Here is a 12,216-nt window from a genome sequence, read left to right on the forward strand (position 1 = left end):
AACTTTGTTACTTAAAAAGATAGCGTGATGATATGTTCAGCAATAACACGGGTTTTTTCATGACAAACAACTTTGTTGAAAACATAAAAAATGTCAAAAATCTCCTAAAAAAGTTATGATAAAAAATATGATATTAGGGGTTATTCACATACAACGGCATATATCTTTGCCGAAGGCACCATATGTCTATTTAAGGGCTTTGAAAAAAAAAATTTTTCCATCTCACTGCTAGGTGGATTGATCACAAAACTTTTTGCATCAAGAGATGCGCTTTAATATACCAAGAAGCTTCTCTGAACAAACTATATCACTAAAATCAACGGTTTGGGCGCTATTTTAAAAGTGCATGAAATCGACAAAATAAAACAAAGTGCAGCGCTTGGCGTTACGGAACCATTTTTGTACTATTATTATTATTCATAAAATACTGTTATAGCCCATCTAGCTACTCCGTCGGCTGTTCCGGCTAAGTATGCTGTTTCGCTCAAGAAAAGTAAAGAAATTCCTTGACTGAATGGGTCAAGAAATTTCCTACAGAGAGCCCCCTGTGAAATGTCATTTCTTCTCAACTGTGTACTGCGATCAGAAAAATGTAATTTTCTGGACCATTTCTAGGAAGACATTTTCCACGCATTGAGATAGGCGATTCCTTTTCTTGTCAGTAGCAAACCAGCCTTAAGGCGAAGTAGGCCGCATTGAAATTTGTACGCATCGTTGATGATTGTTGCTAATTCATCTCACAATTTCGAATCAAAGAAAATCAGTTGGTTTTGCACTGACACAGCTGAAAAGTATCAGCATACTTTATGCATGTTAGCGCGTACAGTGATACTTTTTCAAGTCAATATAAACTATCAAGACTGAGTTTTATCACTTTGAAATGCAAGCTGAAAAGTCATCATTGCTGCCAAAACGAATGACGGGCTACTTAGCCTTAAATTTGTACTGTCCCAGAAGTTAAAGTTTAATTGCTGCGTAATGAACTTTTAGCCAAACTATGCACTCTAGATCGCTGTCAATACTTTTGTGATCATTTGTAACATACATTACTACATTTAGACTTTTCACAAATTTACCAATTTTACCTTTTTTTTTGAGTTTCTCAGTCTTTTCAATTTCACTAACTCGTAAGAGCCATGGATAACAATAATGATAGAACTGTATAAATCAATCAACCCATTCTCAAACCAACTCGTGAAGAGAAAGCCTCAATACTTGAAAAACGCTTCTAGCTATCCAAAGCTGACCGTCACAATGGCCGACTTGTACCCCTACCCGCGTTTTCAAAGGCACTAAAATGAACAAATAGTGAACGAACAAGCTTGATCACTTTTTGAAAATGCACACAGCTAACATGAAAAATCCACTGTGGTTTGATGCCTTCTTCTAAGTTTTAGTATACTATTGGCTTTGGATTCCAAGCTGTTTCACCTTAAGAAAAGTAGGAAATGTCCGTTATTGTTTGGTTTCATTGCATTCAAAATCAAAATACTTGCAGAAACATAATTTTACATGTTTCCCTTAACAATCAAAACTCTCTTGAGAATATTCTATATCTTAACCCAGAATTTCATTTCTCCAAATGACATTAGCCCGAGTGTCATTACCCTGAACGCACTATTACGCTGAATGCTATTCCAATTTTAGTTATCTAAAAAGCATAAATTGTTATGTGGCCCTATTGGTTACCTGCTAGTCTACCAATATGGTTTGAATCCTATACAAACTGAATATTTCTATGTGAACTTTTATGTTTATTTCGATCGCGAACAGTGTTTGTGAAGTTAAGACTCACCTGCTGGTATAACCCTTCACAAACGAAAAACATCATCCTTTGGGAGCTACACAAATCTCTTCAAGCTGACGAAGACAAACATTTAAAATTAAGCTCTTTAAGTGCTGGATGTTTTAAACATTGAATTATTTTCTTCCATTTTTCATCGCTGTATGGGTTCACCAAACTAGCCAACATTTATACAACTTCAAAACAGACCCCTTCCTTTTTTTTAAATTTTGCCCAGATATGCAGCTTAGCTATAGGAAACGAGTGGAGAGGACAGATTTGATGGAGATTTTTTTTTTTCTGATAATAACGGTCAGGGGAGCACCGTGATTACAAAAAGAAACATTTCTGTGAATCATCTGCATTTTCTCTGTAAACGACAGCAATTTTAAAAAAGTTTACCTTTTTTTCAGTTTTCTACAAAACAATATATGCTCGTGCTCATTCTCGTTTTCTTACTACACAATATAGGTGAAAAGCACCAATTTTCGATCCAGCACTGTTTTTCGACCAATTCATAAGATTTTGGATTGTTTTGTTTGAAAATCCGAAAATTGGCTCAGAATTCTTGCAAGTCGAAAATAAGTGCTTTCCCCTTATTGAATAATAGGATAACATCACAGTACCTTTTGACCTAATTTGAACAATTTACCAAAAATCTCTTATATAGGGGGAGATCCCCCAGTACCGGACACTTAAGCCACTAAATTCATAATAGGAAAAATATTGGTTTTATGTGCTCGTGTTACCCATTTCTGATAAATATTATCATTTTTATAGTGTACAAAAATAAATTTGAAAATATAAGTATGAATTTTGACATTGCATTTTGATGATGTATTTTAGTACCAAATTGATCGATCTTGAAAGGTGGCACCCAATACCGGACACAATCTGGAAATGCCTCAAATTCTGTAAATTTGAACATCATTGAATGTGTTTACTTTAGGAATAGTATATAATTACCAATTCAATGCATTTGCAACATTTACAAAAACAATTTGAGTATATCGTAATTTGCAAGATGTCCATCAAAAACCTCTTTCTTATATGATGAAAAATAGCACATTTTACGATGTTGTTCTGAATGTTCATTTTTCCTAATTTTATTGCATGTTTGATACCATGATCGACGGATTCCATGAAAAATGAATGTATTTTGAGACACTCGTGCAATAATTACAAAGATATCATATAACAAATAAGGCTGTCCGAAACTGGGGGACAGGAGGTGCTTAAACAAAATTGTAATTTGTCCATATTTAGTCCAATTATGGTGCAAAATACATTCATACTATCAAATTAGGATCATGTTCGAATATGCTTGCGTGATCCAAAGTATTTTTTCATATTCAAAATAATTACTAAATAGGCTCAAAATTAAGGCAATACGTCAAATTTTTTGAAATTTTCAATCTTTTGTACTTTTTTAAAAAGGCATGCATATTTCAAGGATGTGTTATTCTACGCAAACATTAGTCTCCATAATAGCTTCCTTTACTACTAATACACCATCTTGATTGGACGATGATTTCTCAATGTTTTGACTTTGTCCGGTATTGGGTGCTGTCCGGTACTGGGGGATCTCCCCCTATACAGAATTTTCTCTGATCGCAATTTTTGTCTGGTACAGATATTCCGACTTTTGACGTAATAACTTTTACGTATGTTTGTCGCTTGCTTTTCGAAACATTGCATTTATGGAAGTATGTTGTGGTAATATTAAGCAAATTGGTGCAATGTTTTTTTTCATGAGAATTTATGTTTTTTCAATATTATTGTTAAGAGTGGTATAACAGTAATTTTAAATATTAATATAAAAACATATTATTGTTAATTTGTATTTCTTGTAAACTATTTAACCGATTTGCATTATATTTTAAAGGTAAGCTTTTATGTAGCTGAACAGGTTTTTTAAAGAAAGAATGAGTTTGTTTAGACAATAGAGGTCCCACTAAAGTTTCCATATTTCCCGGGAAACGGGAAATAAAATTGTCATGTCCCGGGAATTCCCGGGATATTCCCAAAAACATGAAAATAAAGCAAATCCGATAGATTTCTTTTTTTTAAATTTTGCGCATTTTATGTACATTATATTTCATGCCAGTACATATGTATGGCATTTATTATTTTTTGTGAGTTATTTATTCATGTCTCCCAAAAAAAAAAAAGGTTGGTTTCGTTCGGAACGCTAGGCTCCAATGTAAAAAAGTGAATAACATTGAGCAAAAGTGGAAGTGGCATACTTTTGGAGCAAGTGGAACTCATTCTTGACAAATTGTATGAACTTCAAACAATATTTGTCAATTAATATTTCCAAGCACTAGAATAAAACTGACTACAGTTTTCCGTTGATTGTCCGTGACTGTTGTATTGAACAGAATTAATGAAAAACATCCTGATCCACCTTGCTTCATGAAAATGATCCTTCGAAAGATCTTTTATTTTGAATGACATATAATCTTTTTTTGGCAAAACACATGGTCGAAACGATATGCATTTCATAAATAACAATTTGATTACGAAAAACATAAAAAAATAACTAGAGATTTAGTGAGGACATTGGTTGGTATGATATGAAAAGTCAATTGTGTTATAAATTGGTTATTATTTGAATATCATGGTCATTTTAAATTTAAACTTCTCGGGAAATACAGAAATCCCGGGAAATACGGGAATCCCGGGAAACAGAAAACCATTTCCCGGGAAACGGGAATCCCTGGGAATCTCATTTCCCGGGAAATATTCCCGGGATTTGAAACTGTATTCCCACAAGAAGTATAGATACTTCTGGAACCAGGTTGTCGAAGAAGTTCTCGCATTTCTAGAGTTAAAAAGTCAGTTCCTCTTAGAATTTGGCCACACAAAATTAGTGATTTTCCAAAAGAGGGAACATCCAGGAAAAAATATTTGTCAGCTTTTTGGTTGAATTTTCCAATTTTTGCCAGAATTTTTCATAGGTTCGAATATGTAACTTTCTGTTAAAGATGTTTACATAGCAAATGTTTTGTAGCGCGTAAATATTTGTTCAAAAAATTTTATTTTTATTTTTCATATTGTTGTTGATGTTATAATTGCTGCCGCGTTAAAGACCATATATTGGTTAGAAAAAGTGCTGAAGATACAAAATTAATCAGATGCTGCAAATAAGTCCAAAACGTGAATATCCAAAGTAGCCCTCTGACGGTGCCTTAGTTTCATAAGCTTAATACAAGAAGTTTAAGAAATACGAAAGAAAAAGATGTGCGAAGTTTTACGAAAATCCAATATTACGTCTGATATAATTGCTACCGTGTACGCACCTAGCTTTGTGTAGCACCAAACATTGCGCATTTGGCTAAAGAAGTAAACAAACTGTACGAAATGCTATTGACCAAGTAATGCAAAACTTCGTCAGATTTGTGCCATTATAATCGAATTTAGTTTGCACAGTTTACACCAATCTCAATATTTCTCTTAGATATCATAAAATTATACATAAAGTGTATTAGTCATTTTTGTGATATTCATGCCTTCTGTAACCAACAAATGAGGTGATTTTCATATTCAACATCCTACTGTAATTTGAAGATTTCTTGAAGACAACTCGACCGATTTGTATGATTTTTTTTCAGAGAGGCTCCTTACAACCTAATATTTTATTACCCATGTTTTTTTTGATAAATTGATTAAAACAAAATGGGGAACAAAGAGTGAGTTTTGATATCCCAAGTAACATTTTTAGTTTTTTCATTTACTACAAGCTGTTGTTACCACCATATCGTTAAAACTCATTTTAGAACTTATTAGTCTTAATAACCTCAATAAACCTTTGATAAAACTCCGTTAAGCCCGAAAAGGCCCACACTACAGGAGGTTGTTAAGGCTATACCTTGAAACCGTTTCTATACTTCTTAGTTTTGTATCGTATGAATACACCTACCCTTGTAGTTTGCTATAAAACATTCATAAGAGCTATTGTACAGCCTTATTGAGCTCAACTAGCGGTATTAAATCTTTTACGATATCCTAATACACGGAATAAAACCAATGTTAAGAGCTAATAATTGAACAAACATCAACCAATAATTTGTTTATAAACCATAACCTTTTTTTGATATTGAAACCATCATGATGTCTGCCGACTCATAATAATCAATTAAAATAATCATTTTTTGCGTGACAGAAAATTTCCTTACGATCGCGTGAAATTCCTGCCAATAAAAATTTACTGGTGGAATGACATAAAATTTTTCGATTAACAGCAACGCGCCACAATTACGACATCATTATTGGCTATCCAATATTTTACTCCATTCCATTTTCAGAATGATTTCATGCTCATCTCAATCATAAATTGAAATTTCCCACGCATATTGTAATTATCTATCCGAAACGGCGACAATTCGCGTCTACGAAGGTAATTACCACAGTTGACCCTATGCGTGAAGCTCCGATTATTTTACATGGCAAAGCATAGGAAGTCAATTTTCAAATGCTTCTTAAAAATTCAAAACACTTTTTAATTAAATTCTGTTAAGTGTACGGGGTTAGACTATTGATCAACTATAGAATCAGCAGCATATTGAGAAAAAAATATAAAACTTAAAATTATATGCCTATAATGTAGCCCATCAAAAGTATATCAACATATACTGAAAAGATTTTAAATAACTATTGTAGTTAATTTTATATGAGCATTTGAAATTTCGCTTCCTATACCTTGCCGGGTAAAATTTTCGACGCTTCACGCATCGAGCAAACTTTTCCCAGATGGCAGCACCGTACCTTCGTTTACTCGAATAAAAATGGATTCCATCCAGTTAAATCTTGCTGGTTGTTGAAGCCAAAATCGATCAGCCACTGTTGCCCGACCGACGGGAATCGTGTGTGACCAGATGCGTTCACATCTACCGTATGTAGAGTGGTCTTTTTCTGCTGCACGTATCTGGTCAGTCCGTCCCTCTTATTCGTGTGTTGTTTCTGTATTTCTATGCAGATTTCTCTCCGATCGCTTCTCGATCGCCAGCCAGCCAGCAATCAGCTGGCAGTTGAAAACAATCCGTCGCGATATACACATCGCCAGTCGGCCGTATAAGACGGCAATAAATTACTGTTAGTGTTCGCGTGAAATAAAGTGTAGTTTTGTTGATACGTTGAATAAACTGTTTGTGTGTTTAAATGTAAAAACGGATCAATTAGTGCAGTGTCCGAAAGACCGTAAAGTGCGCGCGAACACTGGTCTTGTCTGGGATGGTTTAAGATCAATTGGTGATTATAATATAATCATTCATAAACGCTTTTGATCTTAAGAACCCGTGCGCAAAACCCTCACTGGCTAAAATATTCCTAAATCAGAATATTTGTTCTGCACTAAGACAAATTGGTTTTTTGGGAGCCTTGCCTTAAACTTAATGCACTCAGGAAAGCTAGTGCTGTCAAAAAGGTAAACAAATCGGTAGATTCAATTTTGTGATGCAATTCATTTTATTAGATTTGTGCCGTTATGTATCTTACTGTTTTATTGGAATGAATTGTTAAAATAAAGCCCGTCGTGCTTGATCGGTTGTACTGATGCAGAAAACGGTAAGTGATAAGTGACTGAAAAATGAAAGCTTTTTTCGTGTAGCTCAGCTGTTCTGTGCAGCATAGTTGTCCCACTAGAACGGGAAGTTCAGGCAAGTATGGGAAAAATATGCGATAGTCTGTTAAGGTGAAACAGCTTGGAATCAAAATTCAATAATGTACCAAAACTTTAAAGGCACAAATCTAGCGAAGGAAGCATCAAACTACACTGGCATTTCTATTTTAGCTTTGTGCACTAGCAGAAAGCTTAAAATAAGAAGATTGACTTTGTATTCTCATTATTTCAGAAGATTAGTGCCTTTGAAATCGTGAGTAGGGGCACAAGCCGGCCATTGTGCCTGCCATGTTTGGATTCCGAGATGTGTCACCTTAATTCTTCGAGAGGAATATTTGTCATTTCTATGTTTGCGTTCTGATTAATCCATAATTTACAACATGATTATCATTATTGATAACCCCACGCAGACTGCATTCCAATAACATGCATCAGATAGTTGAGATTTAAGAAGGCTTTAACATGACTTAGTGTAGTCTTAGAAGTTTTACTTATGCCTTGACATGACAAGCAAGATGAGGTTTTAAGTATAGGTTTTAATAGACACTACACAGCTCCTTCAAAATACAATTTATTATCAACAAATGTGGCCAGCAAATAAGTTTTAACGGGAGCTCTTGTAGATATCTACAAAGCATTTTAAAGTGGGTTTTACCGAAAAGAACGTTTGGCACTTTGCAATGCTTTATTAAATCTGTTATGAATGAATACATCTCTTATAAAACCTCCATAAATAACATCTAAGATCAAAAAGCACTGAAATTGTTACTTGGGATGGGAAGTGTCGGTTCTCCAAGGCTCATCGAAATATCTTCAAAACCAGATGACCAATGATCAATATCGACAAAGATTCCATGCATAGAAGTTTTTTTTTAACAAACAAAGATTCCATGCATAAAAGAGTTTTTTTTTAAGAAAATGGAACATAACTGCCAAGACAAAAAAGTTTTCGCAATTTTGATTATTTTTTGTATTCGAAAAATATGCTGGTAGAGGGGATATCATAAAAATCTGAATTGAGTCTGTATTATTTTTTATTAATGATTCAATAGGATATTATGTCAAACAGTGCAGATCAACTTAAATTATTTTATAGAAACTATATTGTAAACATTCAATATTTGCATCGTTACACATCCACAATCACGTGTATTTGATATTTTTCATTTTTCAAATGCATAGTACCAACTTCAACGATATACATTAGATCCTTAGATTTGTTAAATGTTGTATTTAATTATCTTTGTTTCAGAAGCTCAAAATAGTGTAATTGTTCAATTTGTTTTTTGGGATCTAAGCAAATATTCTATCTTAATAAGGATTTTTTTTGGGAATAAGACATGAGTGACGTATCTCTAGATTTTTTATGAGTTTTTTTATGCATTTCTCGAATGCATAGTACCAACTCCAACGAAATACATTACATCCTTATATTTGTTAAATGTTGTATTTAATTATCTTTGTTTCAGAAGTTCAAAATGGTGTTATTGAACAAAAATAAGCAAATGTACTTGAGAGGAATTCGTTTCGAAAAAATACGGTTTTTTTATGCTTTCTATTCCCATCGTTTATTAAGTTAATTTGATGCATTGAACTTAAATCAATTTGTATCAATCGACATTTCGTAATTTTTTCTACGTTTAATTCAATTTTTAAAAGTGCTCCATAGACCAAATGTTCTGAATAGTGTATGTATAGTTCCAATGTAAATACATATATATATATATTGATGCGAACTTGAGAATAACTCAAAACAAATCAATGGTAGGGAAAATATCACCATATAGAAGTGTTTAAACTGGACTTAACCCCTCTACCGGCAGCTTCATTATTTACCGCAAAATTCAAATTCAAATCGTTATAACTTTTTTGTTTTTCAATATTTTTGCACCATTTTTTCACAAGCTATCAAAAAACTCTTCTAGTTCTAGGATCTGTGTCGATATTGATCATTGGTCATCTGGTTTTAAATATATTCCAAAATTACTTGGGGATCGACCCGTAACTAGAACCTCTCGTTAATTTCTCAGGCTACAGAATTTTAATCGTATTCGGATGTTCACTCTTCGGAACATTACATTAATGAGTGTATATTGTGAAGAATAAAGATCTTAAAAACTTCAAAAAACATCATATCGTAATTTTCAGATATCTCCAAGAATACTGAACCGATTTATATGATTTTTTCAGCGAAGCTCCTTATTACCTGGCATTATATAGCCCATTATTTATGTTTTTGATACATTGATCAAAAACAAAATGGCCGCCAAAGACATTTTATATGGAAAATGTCGGTCCCCCAAGGAACATCGGAATATCTTTAAAACCAGATCACCAATAATGAATATCGACACGGATTCCTAAACTAGAAGAGTTGTTTGAGAACTTGTGAAAAAATGGTGCAAAAATACCGAAAAACAAAAAAGTTATAACGATTTTAATTTGAATTTCGCGGTAAAAAATGAAGCTGCCGGTAGAGGGGTTAATCAAATAAACCATTTACCCAGTAGTACACTTTTTCCTCCGTACTGCATCGATAATTTATGTCGTCTTAAAGTAAAACATACAATAGGTATTCCCAAAATCATGTCAGCTTGCAGGTCAAAAATTAAGCAATTGTCTCATTCGCCGTTGAATTTACACATCAAATTCATTCGTCAAGCTTTGCGTTATACTGACCTAAAAATAACACGCTATTCAAATCCCAGTTGCACCTTCCTCCTATTATATTGCAAACAAACGGACAGGGAAAATATAGGATCGAACAGCGATCACCCTCCTTTGTTGTGAAACCCGAGATAATGTACGCTAAACAAATTTCTCATTCTGAACCATTTGGTGATTTTGCTGATCTTGTAGAAGTTTTTAAAAATGAAACAACCATTGCTGTTTTTAGCATTCTGTACATTTTTTCGCTCTGACTGATTTACTAGACATTTAACATGTGCTGACAAATGTCTTTGTTGTTCATGTCATCAGTGTTTATTTTATATGACAATGAGAATATGCTTCAAACGTTTAATGTGTTATTTCGATATTTTAAATAAAGCCTTTAATAAAACATTCAAGAAATATGGCTTGTGTTGCATGATGTTATGTGATATATTTATTTTTACTAAATGAAATCTGCGAAATCACTAAACGATTATTCGTAATTGTGTGTTTTGGGGTTCATTATATTCTGATCTAACACACAAAACACGGCAGCATTAGCAATTTGATGAAAATTTCAGCGTATCAAACTGAAATTTCAGCAAAAATTTGCTGAAAAATTCGGCTCAAAGAAATTTAGCAAAAAATAGCTACCGTGAAACTAAACATTACATATACATCGTAATTAGATTAGATGGAAGTGATGTGACTTTATTTTGGGTGTAACTTTTTATCGCATGGGTAAAAATCAATGAAATTTCGGGTAATACTAGTTCAGTGTGTTATGTTCATATGTGCAAAATTTTATTTGTCAAGTAGTTTTCAAGATGCATTCGAAACAAGAAGAGCTACGCCAGCAAATCTTGGGCGCGGTGATTGATAATCCTGATTAGTCGCGTAGATGAATCGGCAAAAGGCTTGGAATCCACCATTCCACCGTGTCCCGCGTTGTGAAGATGTTACAGGAGACGAAGACCACCGAGCGGCGCGCTGGAAGCGGCCGAAAACCGAAAAAGGAAAATACCCAGAGAAGGCGCGGAAGATAAGGCAGTAATGCAAGAATAACCCGAACCTTTCCACCCGAGACGTGGCCAAAATGGTCAATTCGTCGAAGTGATTCGTCCAGCAAACCAAGAAGCGGGTTGGGCTACGTGTTTTTGAGGTTAGGAAGGCGCCAAACCGGACTGATAAGCAAAACTGGGTGGCCAAATTGCATGTGCGGAAGCTGTAACGTGAGTGGCTGGTCAAGCCAGGCTGTCTCGTCATGGACGACGAGACATACATCTACGCGGACGCCAAACAAATCCCCAGCCTTGAGTTTTTTGTCGGTACATCCCGCATGGAGGTTCTGGAAAAGTTCCGGAAGAGAAAGGTGGACATATTCGCGAATGTTGTTCCAGGCGATCTGCGAATGCTGACAGTACAGCAAACAGTTCGTTACAACCGGGCACCATAAACAGGCAAATTTATCGAGAGGAATACTTGCTGCCCCTCCTCAGCTCTCACAGTAGTCCCACGCTGTTATGGTCGGATTTCGCTTCGTGCCATTACGCCATACCTGTAATGGATTGGTATGAAGCGAAGGGTTGTAATGTGGTCCCGTAAGAGGCGAACCCACAAATACACTAGAACTTCGTCCGAGTTTTGGGCTATAATAAAGAAGAAGTTGAAGAAAAGCGGAAAAGCATTCAAAACCGATGAAGCTTTGAAGAAAAACTGGTAGAAATTGTATAAGAAAGATGGGCAAAGCCTCGCCCAAGATCTCATGAGCAGTGTTAAGAGAAATGTACGATCAATCAGCTTGGAGGAGGACATTCAATAAACAAATTATGCCAAAACATAGCTACGGACTCATGTTCCATAACCGGTCGTTTGAGAACATAGCGACCTATTGGAAGTCCGCACTATACAAATCTCGTCCAGCACTTCGAACAGTTCGAGAAAGATTGAAGCACTTGGAGTTTATGAACGACGAGTGCTTAGGACAATCTTTAGCGATATAAAGAAAAACGGTGTGTAGCGATGAAGAATGAATCACAAGCTCGCTGAACTGAACTGATTCCTGATTGTGGCAAAAGTTGGAAGGTACGTTGTGCGAAACATGTTGTTATAACCCTGCGAAGAAGGTATACGCTTCTCATCTGGCAGATACCGTCATCCG

Source organism: Aedes aegypti, chromosome 2 (genome assembly GCF_002204515.2).
Source record: "Aedes aegypti strain LVP_AGWG chromosome 2, AaegL5.0 Primary Assembly, whole genome shotgun sequence".
In the NCBI taxonomy this organism is placed as follows: Eukaryota; Metazoa; Arthropoda; class Insecta; order Diptera; family Culicidae; genus Aedes; species Aedes aegypti.